Genomic DNA, 20,717 nt, shown 5'->3' with positions numbered 1-20,717 from the left:
GAAAGGAAGGGAAGGGGAAAGCGGGGAAGAACCACCCCACCCCCCATGCAGTTTTTAACCTTTAGCTCTGCTTCCCAGGTCAGGCTCTGGAGCTGATGTGCAGGGGATATTCATGGGTGTGCTGGGGGAGAGAGAGCCTCCCAGCCCAGGTGACTGGGTGAAATCCCAATTGCACAGCAGTGGGAAGGGGGGCTCTCCTTATCCGCTCAGGGCTGGGCTGGGGGTGGGGAGGGGTTCTCTCCCTGGCCCCTCAGGGCAGGGCAATGGGGGGTTTTCCTTGGTCATTCAGTGCTGGGCAGTGTGGTGGGGGGTTCTCCCTGGGCAGCTCAGGGCTGGGTGTGGGTGCATGAGGGGGCTCCCCAACAGATCAGGGCTGGGCAGTGGTGGGGCTCCCCTGACAGCTCAGGGCTGGGCAGTGGGGAGGAGGGGGCTCCCCTGACAGCTCAGGGCTGGGCAGTGGGGGGGAGGGGGCTCCCCTGACAGCTCAGGGCTGGGCAGTGGGGAGGAGAGGGCTCCCCTGACAGCTCAGGGCTGGGCAGTGGGGAGGAGGGGGCTCCCCTGACAGCTCAGGGCTGGGCAGTGGGGCTCTGCTGGTTGAAGCAGGGTGGTCTCATTTCAATTAATCTTGGTCAGTTGAGCACAGGAGAGAACTCAACCCCCCTCACCACCTGGAGTTTCCTTCTGTGGGGGTCTGTGGGGCACTGTCAGGGCATTGTCCCTGTTGCCCGTGCAGGGTCCTGCTCTGGGGGCCATTTGGGGTCTCTGTTCCTGGCACTGTCCCCTGTCCCCACACTCAGAGGTGTCTGGGGCGGAGGGTGGGGGCTGTCGCTAAGGAGCCAGCTTGTAGCTCTCCCTTGTGAGCAGCAGCTCCTCTGCCTGCCTCACTCCTCCCTAAACACTGCGCAGGTGAAGCCAGCCATGTCCCCGGGTAGAAGAAGGTGCTAGACCTACCATCTCCAGTGCGAGCTGCCAGCCTCCACTCTCCTCCCCTCTCACTCAATCTCTGTACCGGAGACGACTTAAACCGTCCCTCTGCTTGGCTGTGTCTTGCAGCACTTCCTTCTCAGCGTGCAGAACCTCACTGCATCCCTTCCCTGTTCCTCCCCCCACACCGAGTCACAGCTTGACGGGTCATTGGGCCAGAGAGAGCGTGACTGTGAAGCCTGGTGGGTAGGGACTGACCTGGGAGGTGGGAAATCCAGGGCCCAGTCCCCCTGCTCCAATGATTTGGTGTTGATCCAGCATACGACAGCTGAAACCGAGGGCTCCTCCGTCAGACTATCCCTTAGCCCAGCGGTTAGGAAACCTGTCCTGGGAGGTGGGAGACCTCTGTGCAAATCCTTTCTCCCCCGCAAGCAAATGGAGGAATTGAACCTGGCGCTTAAGTCTGGGGTTTAGCTGCCTGTGATTTTCTTGGGGTACCCAGGACTGTGAGTCACCCTCTAGCCAGAGGGAGCCTTGCTGCTCTGGCTGGGGTCAGCTCCCTAACCCCCCCAGCCCGTCAGCCACTCAAGCACTCTCCTAGGGTTAAGCCAGCACTGTCTGCCTCACAGGTGCACCCCAGTCCCCTTGAAGCAATCCCCTGTGATATCCAGCCCCGATGCTGCTACTCCCAGAAAACCCAGAGCCTCTGACCCCAAAGGAGCAACATATCCCACTTTACCAGTTTCACCTTAAATCATTGCTCCTGTGAACCACACAGCACCTGTAGTGAAACAAGAGAAGGTTTATTTAAGAGAGAAGAGAGCAGTTGAAACCAGTGGTTACAATACAAAACAAAATCTTAAAATGCAGACTAGGGCCACACTTATCAATAGTTCCCTTTCCTAGCTGGCAAAATAACCCCCCCTCGGCCCCCCCAAGTTCAGTCTGTTGCAGAATTCGCTAGTGTCACAGGAACCAGGCTCCAAATTTTCATGAAACACCCCCATTGAGCAAGATGTTTCCTCAGTGAATGGATTCAGGGGGCCTCTCCCCTTCAGTGTTATACTGAAAACGTCTTTTGTTTCTATTCCCAGGCAGGATGATCCCTTGTCTGTTGCAAGATTCCTTTTTTACTGCCAACTGGTTTCGATGGTTTGCAGTTGTCTCGGAGCTGGGAAGGGGGATGTGGGGTAAACGCTCTGCGGCGTCGGAGCAGGGAAAGGGAATCAGGGTAAAGGCTCTGCGACGTCGTTGCCGGAAAGGGGGATGCGGGGTGAACGCTCTGCAGCGTCAGAGCTGGGAGCAGAGCACTGGGGAACAGACTCTGCCGGCGTGTAGAGCTCTGGATATGTTTGCTTGGAACTAACCCCAGTAAACATCACGTTGCCAGCTCTTCTGCTTCCTGTCTGCGTGACAAGAACCCGGGGGAGGGTGAAGGGAAAGTGCTGTAACAGCTGGAACCCGGGGAGAGGGGGAAGGGAAAGTGCTCTAACAGCTGGAACCCGGGGAGAGGGGGAAGGGAAAGTGCTCTAACAGCTGGAACCCGGGGAGAGGGGGAAGGGAGAGCCCTCCAGCAGCCTCTTCCTCTCCCTGTGCTTCAGTTGCTGAATCTGTAAAATGGGAATAAGGACACTGAGCTCCTTTGCAGAGCACCTGGAGATCTTCTGATGGAAAACACTGATGGAACCAGGTGTTATTACTCTAGGAGACTGGAGCCTAGTCAGACGCTGACTTAACAGAGCTCTCTCCCAGAATGGGGTCAAGTACCAGAGGGGGAGCCGTGTTAGTCTGGATCTGTAAAAGCAGCACAGAGTCCTGTGGCACCTTAGAGACTAACAGACGTATTGGAGCATGAGCTTTCGTGGGTGAATCCCCACTTGGTCAGACGCACGTCTTACTCTCCCAGAATGGAACGCACTGTCTGATATTGGGCTAATTACAGGGTGTTCATTTTAAGGATGGGTTGGATAACGATTGGCTTGTACTTGTGAGGAATGGGATACGTGGGTGTCCTTTTCTCCCCCTTCCCACAGCCATTAGAATGAAGGGTTCATGGTAGGACAGTGAATACATTCCCCCAAGTTTTCCAATTTCCTCTCTTCTCTCTCATTAAACCTTCACAAGTAGGTCCCATTGTCTCTGTCTCATCTAGGATTGCTCTGTGCTCTGTTGGAGTCTTTTGTTCTGTCCTGCTTCCAGGTGAAATAGTCCTGAAGGGATGTTTTTCCCCAGGAATTACTCTGCCCACTTCCAACCAAAAGCAAAATAGGAACACCCTTAGCTACACACAGTTCTGATTCCGAAGAATTGCCTTTGGCTCCAGAAGGATGAATACCAGACAGAAGGAGGAACCTGCAGTGCAGACCAGTAAAAACTATGAGCCGCTTGGCCAATGTAAATCAAACCTAGATTTGTGTGCCAGACTCTAACCATCTTCCATTTGCAAAATGTTTGGGGTAGAATTGTACCTTTGAGTGGAGTAAATATACACCAGCGGGGCTGGCCTGAGAGGCTGTGTTAATGCCCAGTAATTTGGTGGCATCAAATGCACATGGAGTGTGGGATTCTATACATTAAAATAAGCATCAACCAGACCTAATTTCTCTCTGTTCTGTCCCTAACAGTTGTTGCTGAAGAAGAAGGTAGAGGTCACAGCTTTGCCTTCCAAGTTCCACCTCCACACAGAAAGCTGCTTCGCACCCTCACTCTGACCTCCCTTTGCAATAACTGAAGGCCTCTGTCACCGCAGCTACAGCCGCAGAGCGAGGGACGGCCCTGCCCCATGGAGCACACAGGAGCATTAGCCACAGCACCTGTCCAGTCACAGGGCTGGGACCTGAACCCACAGCTCCTGGGACCTAGGGCCTGAACCCAAAGACAGCCTTCCTGCTGCTCTGTGCAGCATCTCTACAGGGGCCAGAGCATCCATGCCTCCACAGTCATCCCAGGACACCTGCCTTGCATGCTGCAGGGCCCTTCTCTCCACCTAGCCAGCAGGGGCGCCATTTCCGCTTTTGGTAGGTGAGGGCAACTTGAATTGTGATTCCAGGGGCTACTTAGGCACTCTAATTCCTATATAAAAGAAAGGAAATGAAATAAATGTTGGACCCACTCAGCTCTAATACTTATGTGTTATGACATCTTGTGGCAAGTCACTTAAGGGAGACAGGTTAGGGTTAAAATTTTAATATTTCTTCTTACTTTGTTATTAACTCTGTGGAGCAAGCGACTCCATCAGGACACCTGGGCTCCATCTCAGCTCTGGGAGGGGAGTGGGGTCTAGTGGGTTACAAGTGGGGTCATGTACATCTGGGTTCTGTATAAGAACGGCCAGACTGGGTCAGACCAAGGGTCCATCTAGCCCAGTGCCCTGTCTTCCGACAGTGGCCAGTGCCAGGTGCCTCAGAGGGAATGAACAGAACAGGGAATCATCAAGTGATCCATCTCCTGTTGCCCACTCCCAGCTTCTGGCAAACAGACGCTAGGGCCATGCAGAACATGGGGTTGCATCCTTCCCACTCTGGCTAACAGCCATTGATGGACCTGTCCTCCAGGAACTTCTCTAGTTCCTTTTTGAACCTTGGTATAGTTTTGGCCTTCACAACATCCCCTGGCAAAGAGGTCCACAGGTTGACTATGAAGCAATACTTTGTTTTAAATCTGCTGCCCATTAATTTCATTGGGTGGCCCCTAGTTCCTATGTTATCTGAAGAAATAAATAACATTTCCTTATTCAATGTTCATGATTTTCAATGCCCCTAGTTGTCCCTTTTCCAGGCTGAAAAGTCCCAGTCTTTTTAATCTCTCCTCATGGGGAAGGTGTTCCATACCCCTAAGCATTTCTGTTGCCCTTTCCAAATCGAATATGTCTTTTTTGAGCTGGCGTGACCAAACGCACACAGTATTCAAGATGTGGGCAGACCATGGAGATTGAGGTAATATGGTATTTTCTGTCTTATTATCTATCCCTTTCTTAATAATTCCCAATATCTTGTTAGCTTTTTTGACTGCTGCTGCACATTGAGTGGATGTTTTGAGAGAACTATCCACAATGACTCCACGATCTCTTTCTTGAGTGGTAACAGCTAATTTAGACCCCATCGTTTTGTATTTAGAGTTGGGATTATGTTTTCCAATGTGCATTACTTTGCATTTGTCAACATTGAATTTCATCTGCCATTGTGTAGCCCAGTCACCCAGTTTTGTGAGAGCCCTTTGTAACTCTTTGAAGTCAGCTTTGGACTTAACTATCTTGAGTAGTTTTGTATCGCCTGCAAATGTTACCCCCATTTCCAGATCATTTATGAAAATGTTAATCAGCACTGGTCCCAGTACAGACCCCTGGGGGATACTACATTTATTCCTGCTGTTTGTTTCCTATCTTATCTTTTGTTATCTTATCTTATCTCCTATATATTCCTATATCTTATCTTATATATCCTATATATTCCTATATCTTATCTTATTGTTTCCTATTTGTTTGTTTCCTATCCTATTCCTACTGTTTGTTTCCTAAACTTTACCTGGAGTAGCCACCAGGAGTAGCCACCATGTTTGTGTTCCGAACACTCTCAGATATGTCAAAGGCGTGTGACTGAGTGCCGAGGCATATGTCGTCCGCATAGACAAACTTGCGAGATCCAGCAATGGTAGGTCATTCGAATATAAGTTGAACAGTGTTGGAGATAAAACTGATCCTTGCGGGAGGCTGATGTTTGTACATTTCAAAAGGAAATGGTGTGACTGGCCATAGCTGAGAGCTCTCTCCTTGCAAGGGATTACTGTGCAACTGATCATATTTTTATTTTCTCCTGATTTGACCATTGCAGTGTATTGTTTATCTGAAGCTCACAAAGAGATTTGACCCAGTCAAGAAAAAAATGAATGGAACAGATCATATCCACCGAGAGGCGATGGATGCACCTTCTCCTGGCACAGGAGTGGAAATCAGTGAATCTGTTTCTACCTTCAGGTGAAAGAAAGGCAGTGCTTACTGTGATGAAGTGGAGGATTTTCTTGTGTTTTCCTTGGTTTTCCAATAGTTTGCATGCAGAGGGAGTGTCCCTGGGTGTGACTGGTTTAATGATGTCAGGAGAGAGGAGAGGTTGTTACCTCTCAAGGGAGGAAGATTCCAAGACATGGCTGAACTTAAGAATGCAGTCAGGCAGGAAATGATAGCAGTGCAGATGCAAGAAAAGCATCTTATGACTCCAGTTTGGGAAAAAGCCAATTCTGCATCATTTATTAAACAATGTAGCTGGTTGCACCTCTGAAAATCACAGCCAGGCAATGGAAAATCACTGACAAGGAGGTGAGCAGAGAAGAGCCTCTGGAAGGCAAATGAAGCACATTTTGACTGATGGCTCTGCATAGCTAGCAAGACAAATAAAAATTCTCTGAAACATTGATGTTTGCAGGTGATCATCATTCAAGATGTGAGGAGACCAGGTGACCACCCTTGCCAGGAGGAAATGAGTGAAAGCGACTGTCCTGGGGAAGAGGTAAGAAATGCCCAGGCTCAGAGCACCCACGTGGATATTAATGGACCTTACTAACTTGCAGGTAGAAGACCTGCTGCTGCTTCACTTGTCAAGGGAAGAATGTGAGAAGCAGGTGCAGACTTTGCTAACGCAATGTGCCTGGCCTGAATCCACAGAGGGGACAGAAGAGCATTCTGTAGCTATAGTCCTGGGAATGGAGAGCAGCCCCCTGAGACAGTGCAGCCAGTTGCACTTTCCAGCTGTAAACATCCCTGCAGATCATGGGCCAAGGAGGTGAGTTTCAAGTTTCTTTTCTTACCAAATGAATCTTGTGCCAAAGCAGCAGTTGCAAAGCCAGTCAGGAATAAATACCAAATATTGATCGTTCCACCAGCAGATCGTACCTCTCCTGATAGGACAGCAGAGGCTGTGGTGCTCTAGAAGGAATTAATGAAGCTGATCTGTCCATTTCTGTACTAGTCAAGTGGAAACGAATGGATCCTCTCCTACCTTCTGATGGGAGAGGCCGGGGCAGCTCTAGGGATTTTGCCGCCGAAGCACGGCAGGCAGGCTGCCTCCGGCAGTTTGCCTGCGGAGGGTCTGAAGCCGCAGGACCAGCGGACCCTCCACAGGCAAGCCGCCGAGGGCAGCCTGCCTGCCGCCTTCGTGGCGCCGGCAGAGCGCCCCCCGCGGCTTGCCGCCCCAAGCACGTGCGTGGCCTGCTGGGGCCCGGAGCTGCCCCTGGGAGAGGCGCATCTGAACACGGAGGATATAAAAAACTTGAGGAAGCTCCTAGAAGAGCTGTGACAGTTCTTACTGAAAGGAAAAAAATGAAATTAAGCACCGCTGCCAAGAGGTAAAGAACTCACCTTCTCTTGACTTTCAAGGTTAAGTTCCTGGATCTGGTTATTCTTTCAGATGGAAGAAATGAAATTCATCTTGCATGCCAGGAGAGGAATACTCTGCGAGCAACCTGACTGGCCAGGTGAGTGACCCGTTGTGAAGTGAGGAAAGTATTTTTCCTTGTAGATAAGGAATAGTTCAAAAACCTATGAAATCTGTTTGGAAGATTGCAGGTGACTGTAGCTCTGGTCAGCTCCCCACAGCCTCAGTGAATATTTCTATATTGGTTATTTGCCAAGGGAATAAGGTTGGGGAAAGCACCATAAAACTGTAGGACACCCCAAGATTGACTATAAGTAATGCTGTGTCAAAAATTGATTGTTACAGCTGATGACACATCCCAAGATACGTGAAGAGTTGAGGACCTAGCAGACAACAGGGATTCCTCTTTATTAGGAGGTAAGGAATATACAGTACCTGTTTATAGCATCCCAGTGCAAATCAAAGACTTTGTTTTTTCTTTCGGAGCCTATGTTATATGATGTAAGAGAAGCATCCTGTGAGTCTATTCATGGAAAAGGAGAGTAGCCACTTATCCCCAGGAAGTGTTAAACAATGCAGCTGGTTGCATCTCTAGAAACACAGCCACACTCAGACCGTTCCCAGCACGGAGGTGAGCATCTAAGGTTCCATTTTGCCACCTAAATTAAATGAAAAATGATCATTTCAGTGAAGAGCCCTCCAGACACCAAACAAATCTGTCAGATATTGATCGTTACAGCACATGGCACTTCTCCAGATGTCAGGAGAGCAGGGGGCTGTGCTTTTCAAGAAGCAGTTATGGACACTGATCATCCCCTTTCGTGAGGTGAGAAATACACATTCTCAGAGAGTTCAAGTGACAATAATGGGTCTGGTCAGTCTTTCAGGTGGAAGAAATGCAGCTGAGCTGATCTTCCCAGACAGGAAGGCTTGAGAGACACAAAGGAGCTGGTTGTGAATAGAGAGAGAGGAACTGGAAGGAGAAGTTAGTGCAGGGGAAGAGGAAAGCAGTGTAAGAGGTTGTGTCTGTCCGGACTGATCAGTGGAGCTGGTTGTGACTGTCACAGGTCAGCACTATCTGGTTGTATCTGTGTGTTAATGAAGGGGCTGATTGATACCTGTCTATGGAGGAAGAGCCTGTTGGACCCACCAAGGATAAAGCAGTGCAGCTGGTCAGAGCAGCCAGTAGGGAAACGATGCTGCTGCTGACAGAACTGGTGAAGAAATAGCATTCACCTTGACAGGGCTGTTGGGGGATTCAAATTTGGATCTGTTCACCTGCTGGGGAAGGAGAGCAGCTGGTTCCGTCTGCCAGGATGGAAGCAAGGAAGTGAGTTGTACCTTCTCAGAGGAAAGCACTGGAGACTGGCAAATAGTGGGACACAGACTGTACCTCAGGGTGTGACTGGGGCAGGTGTGTAACCATAGCGACCAGTGGGTCCTTTCCCACCCTGGTCCTTGCTCACATGCACAGGGCCAAATTGATCGCCATGGTTGCGTCAGGAAGGAATTTTCCTCCAGGGCAGATTGGCCAGAGACCCTGGAGGCTTTTCGCCTTCCTCTGGGGCATCGAGCAGGGACCATTTAGAAACAGACAATAAAAAATAATAGAAAGTGAAATCTGTCACCTTTCATCATTGCCTCCTTGCTTCTTTAAAAAAATCTGTTCTCCCCCTCCCCCGTACACATGACCCTTCCCCATCTCTCTGCACACGGGACCTTCCCTCCATGAGCAGTGTGTCACCCTCCCCCACCCCCTGCAATCCCTGCAGCTCTCCCCACTTGTCTCCCTTGTTTTCTCTCCCTGTATTTATTCTATTTCCTCTTCCATCCCCCCTTTCCTGGGGCTATTTCCATCAGATCTTTTCTTGTTTTTGTGTTTTTCTTTTTTCTGCTGTCTTTTCTATCTTTTCTCTCCATTTACTTCCTGCAATGGGGTGGACTAGGCCCAGAGGGCCCCTGCTGGAGGCCTCAGGGTCCTGCCACATCCATCCCAGGAAAGGAGCAGTGGAGCTAAGTCTTCCAAGCAGCCTAGAGAGACTGTACAGGACACGACCAATCAGGGAAAGGCTGCAGAAAGCAGCCAATCAGGGCGCAGGAGGGCCATATAAAAGGAGTTTCAGCTGCAGTGTTAGTCTGTTCCTGGCTGAAGCTAGAGAAGTGTAGAGGGACTCTTGGCTGGCCAAAGGGAATGGCTGCACCATGGGCAACTCCGTGCTGGTGGTCACTGAGGAAGAGCTCCTGGCTAGCTACTGGGTCTGAATGTAGAAGGGCCCTGAGGTAAGGGTGAAGTATTGGTGAAGGCTGGGGCTGTGGGGAAGTGGCCCAGAGAAGTATCTGTGGTGTGTGGCTGCTGTTCTTAGGATCCCTGGGGTGGGACCTGGAGTAGTGGGTGGTCCTGGAGCCTCTCCCCTCCCATAGGCCACTGGGGAACTGGGCTTACAGTTGAACTGTGATTGAGACACCCCCCCCCCCAAGGGGGAACAGAATGGCTAAGAGTCCCAGCTGGGGCCAGAAGAGACCCAGTGGGTTAAAATGATTCCCTCCAGGGAGGCAGGGCTTCCTGGGGGTGTGGTCTGATACTATTTGAAATCTGCAGACACACTTGTTGAGGGGGTGCCCATGAGAGGTGGGTGCCCCCCTGTTATAATTTCCCTTCCCTCTTTCCCTTGCTGGTCTCTGGTTGCCCCCCCCCCTTTTGGCCCAAAGCTTCCCAATCTCCTGCCCTGCTCCCTGGCTGTTTCTAATCAGCTGCAGGTGGTAACAAAGAAGGAAAATCAGATTCAGATACTGTATGAAGGAGTCTTCTAAAAACCCCTGTAATAAAGGGATATTGACAAGCTCCCCATCAAGTGAAATGCCCCATGGTGCAGAGAGCTGGGCCAAGCCCTGTGCCCCAGGTGAACTTGCAAACCAGGGTTTAGCTCCCCACTGCTCACACACAGGCTGAGTTGTGCCCTGCACTGTAATGCAGAGGGGTGGCATTTCCCCTGGGTCTCTGTCACCCCCATCAGACCCTACTGCAGTCAAACCCAGCCCTGCCCCTCAGACCCACTCAGAGGAAAGCTGTGTGAATGTGCCCAGCTGTGATGGGGAAGGAGCACAGGGTAAAGTTCTAGCCCCACTGAAGTCAGTGGGGACGTTGCCATTGACTCCCATAGTGCTGGGATTTCACCCACAGCCTCGCTGATCTCAGGTCAAACAGAAGCATGGACACTCCTCTCAGTTCAATGCACATGGGGGGTGTCATAAACAGATAGTTAAGGGTTAAGGTCTGTTTTACCTGTAAAGGGTTAACATGTAGTACCTGGTGACCACCTGACCAGAGGACCAATCAGAGATAAGATTTTTTTCAAATCTCTGTGGAGGGAAGCCTTTGTCTGTGTGAGAACTGGTTTTGGATCTAACAGAAGACAGTCATGCCTCCAAGTTCTCCTGGAGTAGTTTCTACTAATTAATAGTGAGTATTAATTAGAAAGGCGAATTAGTCTTATGGTTTGATTTCTATATTTGCAATTGTGTGTTTGCTAAAGGAAATGCTTTATTCCTGTTTGCTGATATTGCTTTTACTGAGAAAAGGGGGAGAGGGGATTCTCTCCAGAGATTGATAAGGTTATACCCTATGAGTGCCCAGCTTGGATTCATAGAGATTCTGTATTTTCTTTTGTTCTCTTAATAAATTCTTTTCTTTTCTTTGGACTTGGTTAATTCCTTCCCTTGGGGAAATTCAGGGGAAGGGGAGGGGGAAGTGGGCTGCTTCCCTGTGTGTGTGAGATTCAAGGCGTTTGAATCCAGGCACCTCTGTCTCCAGAGCAGGCTGGAGAGAGGGAGGAGGGGGGGAGGTTCCTCCTCTGTGAATTGATCTGTGTTCCCAAGGGGGGAAACAGGGGTGTCCCGGCCCACGGAATTGACCGGGTGGTGGCAGCCGAAGGGGAGACCTACCCTAGGATTTTGGGGTGGGGGGAAGACATGCGGGTCCTCACTTTGAAACCGCCCAGTTTCAAGTGAGGGTAGACTCCTGACATGGTGGCAGTGGTGTTTCGGACCCAGAGAGAGAGGCTAGGCTTTTCTACCAGAGGCACTCTGAGGCAGTTTCAGGGTTAGAAGTATTTTCAGTTTTTTGCAGGGCTTTCTGTTACAAAGCCTCCTGTGGAGCGGTCCTTGCGTCCATTGTGATACGAGGTACCACTCAGGATTCCTGAGGTGGGGGGAAGTGCTCGCCAAAGTACATTCCCATCCAACAGGAAAAACAGGTTTGGGGGGGGAGACAGAAACCCTCCAGCCAGGTTTTTTTTTCTCCCTGTGTCTTTTGAAAGGATCAGAAGACAGGAGAACACAAATCCCTGAGGAATAGACCAGATTTTTCTCAGGGGTATTGTTAGCAGCAGCCTTTCAGCTGGGCTGCTGAGTACAGCAACTCAGAGCACAGGCAGTTTACAGTTTCAGCCAGGTTGGCTGGAGGCAATTTAGTTTTCCAGCAGGCTTTCTTGGAAGCATATTTTCGTTCTTGTTGCTTGGACAGGCAGCTTAAGGAAAAGGCAGTTTTGCAGCAGTTTTCTGGGTTAGGAGGAGGTTTTTTCTCTGCTGGCTATGCTGAGGAAAAACTCTTCCCTAGAGGTGTGTCCTTCCTTTGTGATATCAGGTATCACTCAGGATTCCTAAGGTGGGGGGGAAGTGCTCGACAAAGTACATTCCCATCCAACAGGGAAAACAGGTTTGGGGGGGGGAAGACAGAAACCCTCCAGCCAGATTTTTTTTCCCTGTGTCTTTTGAAATCCTCTGGAGCCAGGGAATACAAATCTCTGAGAGGATTTACACTTTTCTGCAGGTACTAAGTAGCACCAGCCGGTCAGCTGGGCTTATTAGTAAGATTGTTTTTTTTGGAAACAGATTTTCAGCTGGGTTTAGCTGAGGCATAAGGTTTCTAACAGGCTGTGTTAGAAAAGGATTTTTTTCCTTCTTCTTTTCTTTTTTCTCCTTTTTTTCTTTCTGTCTGCTTAAAAACAGCTAGGAAAGAGGTGCAAGTTTTTCTAGGAGGCTTGTTAGAAAGGACCCCCACTGTGAGGTACTTAGCAAGTGCTAGAAACAGGACAAACCAGTTTTGTTTTTTTTTGGTCTTCTCAGTACATCAGCAAACAGCAACTACACATTTGCAAATGAAAAGGTTTTGTTTCTTTTCTATTCAGTCTCTCGGGAATAGAGAGGGTTAGGAATTGGGGAAACCAATTCCCTGACTGCAAAGGGGTGTGGCCAGCACCAAAAAGCAACACCAGCAAGCCACACATAAAATTCACTGACTGCAGAGGGGTGTGGCCAGCACCACAAGGCACTGTTCTCCATCCCAAGAAATTTCCCACCTACATGGCAGGTGAGGACACTAAGGCCTTCTTCAAAAAGGTTAAAAGGACCTGCCATGGGTACAGCATCCCTGAAGACCAGTACAAGGACTGGTCAGGAAAAAGGACTTTTGCTGTCTATTACAATTATTCCATCCCCATGCTACTGGGGGAAGACTTGGCCAACCATGTGCAGCTGGCCAAGAGGGGGGGAGTGGTCACCTGCGGCCAGGCCAAACAAGCAGGCACTCCCATCCCTGTTCCTGAGCCATCCACCAGGACCCTGTCTGTGTTACCACAGACCCAGACAGAGGTGGTGGAACCGGATCTCATGCCAACAACTACAGCAGCCATAGTACATCCAGTCCCAGGACCGGAACTGGAAAAGCAACCAGCGGCAGAACCAGCGCCAGCACTGACGCCAGCGCTTGCAACTCCACCGCCAGGGGGCGCCAACGGGCCTAAACTGGCATAAGCAGCAGACAACTCTACCCAAGAGGCTCAGCCAGAGCCTGAAATATCACCTTGTGCACCAGCGGAGAGCGGTCCACAGTCAATGCAAACAACCTCATCACCTACATCGCTCCCAGAGGAACTGGTATCTCCCGCCTCAAGGGAACAGTTCCAGACTAAGCAGGAAGCCGATGACAGCCTTAAAAAAGCTTTGGGCGGCGGCACGAAGCAACCCACCGCCTCTCAGCTCTTCTACCCAATTCCAGTTTGTTGTAAAACAAGGACTTTTATATAAGGACATTCTTTCTGGTGGACACCAGGAAGGCCAGCATCCTCAAAGACAGTTGGTAGTTCCAACTAAGTACTGGGACAAGCTCTTAAGCTTGGGCCCTGACATCCCAGGGGGCATTCTGGGGTCAACAAAGCAAAAACAGGTTAAAAACATTCCTTCCACTGGGAGGGGATGGGCAAGGACGATGCCAAGTATGTCCGCTCAAATGCATACAAAGTGTTCTTCAGTGTCAAATATCTTGTTGTTTACATACTTAGTAGTATATGTAATAGTGCATGTGTTTTGTTTATCTGTTTATGTTACAGTGCTAGGAGGAAATCACCACCAGTAGTTCCCACTGTTGGCGATTTGGGGGGCGTGTCATAAACAGATAGTTAAGGGTTAAGGTCTGTTTTACCTGTAAAGGGTTAACATGTAGTACCTGGTGACCACCTGACCAGAGGACCAATCAGAGATAAGATTTTTTTCAAATCTCTGTGGAGGGAAGCCTTTGTCTGTGTGAGAACTGGTTTTGGATCTAACAGAAGACAGTCATGCCTCCAAGTTCTCCTGGAGTAGTTTCTACTAATTAATAGTGAGTATTAATTAGAAAGGCGAATTAGTCTTATGGTTTGATTTCTATATTTGCAATTGTGTGTTTGCTAAAGGAAATGCTTTATTCCTGTTTGCTGATATTGCTTTTACTGAGAAAAGGGGGAGAGGGGATTCTCTCCAGAGATTGATAAGGTTATACCCTATGAGTGCCCAGCTTGGATTCATAGAGATTCTGTATTTTCTTTTGTTCTCTTAATAAATTCTTTTCTTTTCTTTGGACTTGGTTAATTCCTTCCCTTGGGGAAATTCAGGGGAAGGGGAGGGGGAAGTGGGCTGCTTCCCTGTGTGTGTGAGATTCAAGGCGTTTGAATCCAGGCACCTCTGTCTCCAGAGCAGGCTGGAGAGAGGGAGGAGGGGGGGAGGTTCCTCCTCTGTGAATTGATCTGTGTTCCCAAGGGGGGAAACAGGGGTGTCCCGGCCCACGGAATTGACCGGGTGGTGGCAGCCGAAGGGGAGACCTACCCTAGGATTTTGGGGTGGGGGGAAGACATGCGGGTCCTCACTTTGAAACCGCCCAGTTTCAAGTGAGGGTAGACTCCTGACAGGGGGTGTTTGTGTTAACCAAGAGATGAACTGCTGTCAGAATGACCTGCAGCTGGGAATGCCGGCAAGGTCTGACTAGAGGACTGGATGGGGGAGTCAGCCCGGATCACATGACTGCAGGTGCTTGGATAGACTCTCTATGGAGGTGAATAGGGAGGCTAAGGTGCTTATCTAGGGGCAAGGTATCATGGTGGGAGGTAGCTTAGATCATGTCCAAATCCCACTTCCATTTGTCCTGCCTGCTCACTAATGTTCTCTGCCTGTTCCCATAAAGGTTCACAGGCAGGCTCTACCCATTCTTCTCTTAGTTGTTTCTGTATCACCAATTCCCCATTGTCTTCCTGCCCAGATTTTCATTTCCATACAGCCAATGGGAAAGTTATAAACAAGGGAATATTGCAGCAGGACCTCTGTGGAGAGTTGGCTGGATGTGACCGAGTGAGCATTGTATGAGTGCAAGGCAGCAAAAACCCCACCAACATCCCCAGCAGCTGTAGACAATAGACTACCCCGAACATGAGAAGTAGGGCATGGTCCTGTGGCTCCAGTTAACCACCGACCTTCTCAGAGGCTGCTGGTGGAGGGAGAGGTCTAGGGCCTATGTCAGACGCCACTCACACCACTGCTGGAAGCAAAAGCCGTGCTAAAGAGCTACAGACGGTACTAGTAGAGTGGCAGGAGCTGTACTAAAGACAGCATCAGATCAGTGTCTGGCCAAGTCACCCCTTGGAAAAGAACATGCTGACTTTGGGGAAGCTTGGTGACCTCATGAGGAAATAGGACAATAAGTACTGGGGGTGGCGGGTGGTGATGATTAAATACTACTGCGGTTCTGTCTAAAAGAATTGCTCTGTTCTCTGGTTTCCGTGCCACACTCTTCCCCCTGCCCTCCGTCCCCCCAAAAATAAATCCTGTGGTGGTCAAAGTCACCCTGGCCCACCAGGCAGTCACTGGTGATGCTGGGAATTTTTCCACACAAAAAACTCTGCGGAAAACTGTTTTTGTTCTTTCTGTTTGACACATTTTTAAGTGGACACTCTGACAAAAAGGAAACTTTTTCAAACAAGCAATATTCTGTATGAAATGTCTTGATGGGGAAATGGGAGTGAGCTTTGAAATGCTGCAAGCTGAGGAGCTTGCAGTAGCTATGGCTGTGTTTTAACAGGGGATGGCTTTAATTATGTCAATGATTAATAAGATCAGTACAGTATCCCTTGTGCTGTTGCATTTTAACTGTTTTTATGCCGTTTCTCAATTTTTTAATTGTGATTGTCCAGCACAGTTTAGTACTAAAAATGCAAACTAAAATTGGGGAATTTTCTCACTTGTGGGATAAAAACACTGGTTGGCTGTTAAAATGCTCAGCAATGAAATAGTTAATGTAGACATTCTCAATTTGGTACAGAATTAACACTTCTGTTAAGATGCACTGAGCAGTTCACATCTCTGAGCTGTTTCTGCCTGTCTGCAGGCTCAGGATGACAGCTCTGCAGTAGGAAGGGCTTCTTTACAATAGATGGAGACCCTGCTGGGAAGAGAAGTGACCCACTGAGCTGCCTTAAGGAGTCTTCAGTGGCTGGTCAAGCTGTGATCTCGGCTGCCCGGCCCTTGCACGTGAGAACTTCCCTGGAGAGAACAGAAGCACTTGTGGCACCTTGGAGACTGGAGAGGGATTTCAAGGAAGTTCAGTTTGGGGAGAACCAAAGCAGAAACTTCCAGCTTCCAGGCTTCCCTCAGGGAAGGGCCTTGTCAATTCTTGTGAGCCCTTCCCCCATCTATCCCCGCTAGAGTGATCTCAGCTGTACGGGTGCTGTGTCAGGGCCCCTCACCAGAGTTCACTTCCCTCCACTGCAGCTTCAGCCAAGATCCCCCTCAATGCTGCCTCTTGCTGGGAAGTCTCCTCCGTGCCCCCTCTTTGCAAAGCCCTCTGTGGAGAGGGTGACAGGACCCCTGAGCGGAGTTCTTGCCACCAGGTAGGAGCCTTGTTCCCCTCAGTCTTGCTCTCTCCGTTCAGTGACATTATCTGACCAACTTGGGGCTCGTGTACAGTCCTGCTGAGGACCCAAAAGGTCATGGAGGGTTTCAGGTAGAAAGCTTGGGCAGTGAGTTCTCCAGCTGTACTTCCCCTGTCCGCTGCTCTTTCCCCTCTTCACCAATGGATGGTGGCAATGAGCCATGTAACATCTGTGGTTCAGGCTGCCAGGCTCACACATTGCCTGGGCTGGTAGCTGTGAGCTCTGCTACCAGCTCCAGAGTTCCAGTACCATGGTGACTGACACTCGTAAAACACAGACAAGGTGGGTGAAGCAGGTAATCTCTTACTGAACCAGGTTTCCTGCTTTCAGGCGCCACAGAGCTCCTCAGGTCACAAGAAGCTCAAAAGCTTGTCTCTTCCACCATCAGAACTTGGTTCAGTTCTTCATTTGATAGCTGCTTTCAACTACCTGAAAGGGGGTTCCAAAGAGGATGGATCTAGGCTGTTCTCAGTGGTAGAAGATGACAGAACAAGGAGTAATGGTCTCAAGTTGCAGAGCGGGAGGTTTAGGTTGGATATTAGGAAAAACTTTTTCACTAGTAGGGTGGTGAAGAACTGGAATGGGTTACCTAGGGAGGTAGTGAATCTCCTTCCTTAGAGGTTTTTAAGGTCAGGCTTGACAAAGCCCTGGCTGGGATGATTTAGTTGGGTTTGGTCCTGCTTTGAGCAGGGGGTTGGACTAGATGACCTCCTGAGGTCCCTTCCAACCCTGAGATTCTATGATTCTATGATTCAGTAAAAGAGATTACCTCACGCATCTTCTGTGTCTCCTCCTGGGACCAACACAGCTACAACTCTCCTGAACTGGGCAAGTTAGATTCTGTTACAGTGGCTGGATTGGTGCATAGAGGCTGAAAGAAAATTGTACAGGGACTTTGGGGCTAGACCTGGTCAGAAAACATTAAATATTTTCCACAAACTTTTAAAGGAATAAATGATTTTCTGTGAATTCTTTGGGGGTTTTTATTTTAAAAGTCCCTAAAAGTTTGACCAGCTCCACTGGAGATCAGGGTTCTCTCCTGCCTCATTTGAGCACTGGACCACTTGCAGCTTGGTGCTTGGTCTATTGTGAGGTCACAGGACCAGATCCACCAAGATATTTAGACTCCTAATTCCCAGGGATTTCAACAGGAGTCCAGGGCCTAAATACCTTTTGAGGATACAGACTGTCCCACTCTGATTCTTCAGTCCTCCAAAGTGCTCTGCCAAAACCAGGGTAGGAAAAATCTGCTATTTCAAGAGTGAAATACAAGCAAGAAAAACCTTGTCCCAGGTCACAAACCCTATTCTGTTCCCTTTTCAAGTGAGCTCACAATGCCCCAGCGATGTAGGACAGTGCAGTTAATCCTAGGTAACAGGCTGGGAAATGGACAGTGTTAAGGCTGATGGGAGAAAAGGACATTGTATCTCTAGTAACTTACCAGTATCTTAAGATGCAGGAGACTGATTCCAGTGTCAGTCATGGGAGGCAGTGATCTGCCAGCAACAATTCTGCCTGTGGTCAAAGACAATGGCTATTAAATGCCCAATGACGTTATGGGCTGAAGTGTCACCACTTTGAACCTGGAAACTGCTCCCCTCCCCTGTGGTTGTTACATCCCAGCAGCAATCACAGGCCAGGGGTTAACTGACTTGGGCTCTAAGGTTGGCCAGTCGGAGAGTGATGTGACTCCCCCCCAGAAGCTATTGAAGGGAGGCTGACACAGCCCATGCAGGAGGGGAGTTTTAGCAACAAGCAGGCTGTGGAGCAGAGACCCTGGAGGACTTTGCAGCACAAATGACATTTGTGGCTGCTGCTGGTGGTACCTCTTGTGGAAGGAGAGGCAGAAGTGATGGGCTTTCCCTGTGCTAAATTCAGGAAGGAGCAGTGACTGGCCAATAAAAAGGGCTATTAGTTGAATTTCCAAAATAATGTCTCTGAAAAACCAGTTCTGTCCTGTCTCCAGAGAGGACCCTGCTTAATACGTCTGAAGTTTATTCAGGGCTCATGAAAAGGGGTTCCCTGACCCAGACGGAGCTCAGGGCTCTGTAGGGAGGAGGGTGTATGGGGACCCAGGTAGAACCTCCAGGGTCAAGGTGAAAGCCATGATCCTCTGCAGAACAGGAAATGGGACACCTGTTTTATGGTTCCCGTCCTAAGGACTGGAGATGCCCCAGAATGACTGGGGGCTCCAGGATGGGGTTACTGATGGTTCAGTGACAGAAGGAGCAGCTGTCGGCAGAACATCAGGCCACCGGGGAGGAGAGGGGTGGCCAGATCCTGATGGTCAGGAGCTTGAGGGAGAGCTAGAGACACTGTGGGGAGACCTGAAAACTCTGGAGAAGATGAAATTCTATAGACTGACTGGCATTCAGGAGTGTGGGGCACTTGGGGAACATGGCTATATGTGACCATGGAGTCGGTTCTGGATTGGCGGTGAGAGCAGTCCAGAGGGGGCCTCACACATAAGGGAAAGGCAGGTTTTTCTGAAGGGGGGTGTGTGTCACTCGGTGGCTGGCACCAGTAGGTCCCACACCCCTGTTGGACGAATGAAGGGGGCCAGGCAGCACCTGGGGCTCTCAGGGCCAGAGGGCAATTCCCGAGAGGGAGGGGCTGTGAGGAGGATAGGGTAGGAAATGGCAGGAAGCATCTGCCAGAGTCCCCTGAGATGCAGAAAGTGAGCTGAGAAACTGGCTTGATTAGTTCTAGCTTGGGACTAAAGTGTGTCAGAGCCTGGGTGTGGCAGTGAGCCCTTGGCAAGCTGGGGAGAAGCCCAGCCATGCAACGGTTCCTGCTTCCTTCTTTGGAAGGAGTCTCATGTATCCCTAGGCTGTGAGAGACGCTGCCTTCAATCTGATCTCCCCTCCCCTGCCGGGGTCTCCATCACTCCCCCGACTCATGTATCTCTGTCCCTCTGTCACTGGCCACATGGAATCAGTGGGAGCTGCGGGTGCCCAGCCTCTGTCTGTCCTGTGCCTTGGTGCCATCAGCCCCACTCTCTGGTGTCTGGTATTTGACCCTTGCTGACACCTGGGGATGCAGTGTGTGTGGAAGCCGGATGCACAGTTAAGCTCTGCCCTTCTCCATGAAGGGAGGCAGCAGACTTTTGTAGGTGGGGCTGTGATCACCAGCGCTGCAGAATGTGTCACATGTTGGGAGCTGGGGATTTAACTAGTGGTTTTATACCCCTGCAGCCAGCTCCTCCTAGGCAGGGTGTGTACAGACCGTGGTGCAGTGTTCAGGCCAGGCTGAGATGGGCCGGAACCATCCCTCCACCCCTCTCCATGATCTTGTGGGGGGAAGGGTTACAAGAAAATAAAATCTTGATCTGACCTTCCTCCCCCAACCCTTGGTTTGGGTTCGTTTTGCCAAATAGAAGGTGAAATGAGGAGATTGTTGCAAAACCAAGACAACGACCTTCCCCATTTTGTTCTTCTCTGGTGTTAGGTCCCCTCCTGCACCACTGTTTGTGAGTGACACCAGTTCAAGCTGATTGGGGAGGGGCAGGAAGTGGATGCAGACGTAACATGTTGCTGGCCCCTCTCCCTCTTCTCATCCCCTCCAGCCACGTGCTGCTAATACTGACCCTGTCCTGTGTCCCCTGGTCGTGCTCCCAGTCCCCTGAGGCAGATCATGGAGACCTGATTTCCCAGAATGCCTGCAATGAGATCTATGGACCCCATGCTGGGCAATACAGGGGGAATGAGCTCTTGCAGGCCAACCCGGCACCGCCCTGAGAGGTGCCAGACTTGGAGCGGGGGTTAGAAGAGAGGAGGGCACAGCTGGAGCAGACTGCGGAGGACACCAGGCTTCCGGCCCCCAGCGCCTGGGAAAGGGCTGGCTGAAGGCAAGAGCTTCCTGGATGCCTGATGGCCCCCTCTGGAGCGAGGGGCAGCCAGAGCGGAACCCACCCTGGGGGACTATTCGCTGCTAGCCTGTGAGCCCAGTTCAGCTGCCCAGGGAGCGGTGGCCCCACCATGCCAGTGGAACAGTTGCTCTGGGGTCACTGACCGCCCCTTTCAGAGCCGCTCTTTGAGGGGCTCTTAGGTCCGGAGCAGCGGGGCAGAGCGCTTGGATGTGGCCGACCAAAGGCCTTGGCCTGGCCCCTCAGGGCATCCTGGGAGAGGAACATGGTGACAGTGCCGCTGTGCTTCCTGCTTTCCCCTCGACCGGTGCACCTGGCCATGTCCCCTCC

At 50.3% G+C, this 20,717-nt stretch overlaps 1 pseudogene; it reads right to left on the bottom strand.

The window, feature by feature from the left end:
* Nucleotides 1-20,708, bottom strand: part of LOC123349516 — a 40,783-nt pseudogene extending 20,075 nt beyond the window's left edge.
* Between the last annotated feature and the right edge of the window lie 9 nt (nt 20,709-20,717).

The sequence above is a fragment of the Mauremys mutica genome, chromosome 14, assembly GCF_020497125.1.
Source record: "Mauremys mutica isolate MM-2020 ecotype Southern chromosome 14, ASM2049712v1, whole genome shotgun sequence".
Taxonomy (NCBI): Eukaryota; Metazoa; Chordata; order Testudines; family Geoemydidae; genus Mauremys; species Mauremys mutica.
Note: the sequence above shows the minus strand (reverse complement) of the source record. Positions and strands in the feature narration are given on the sequence as shown.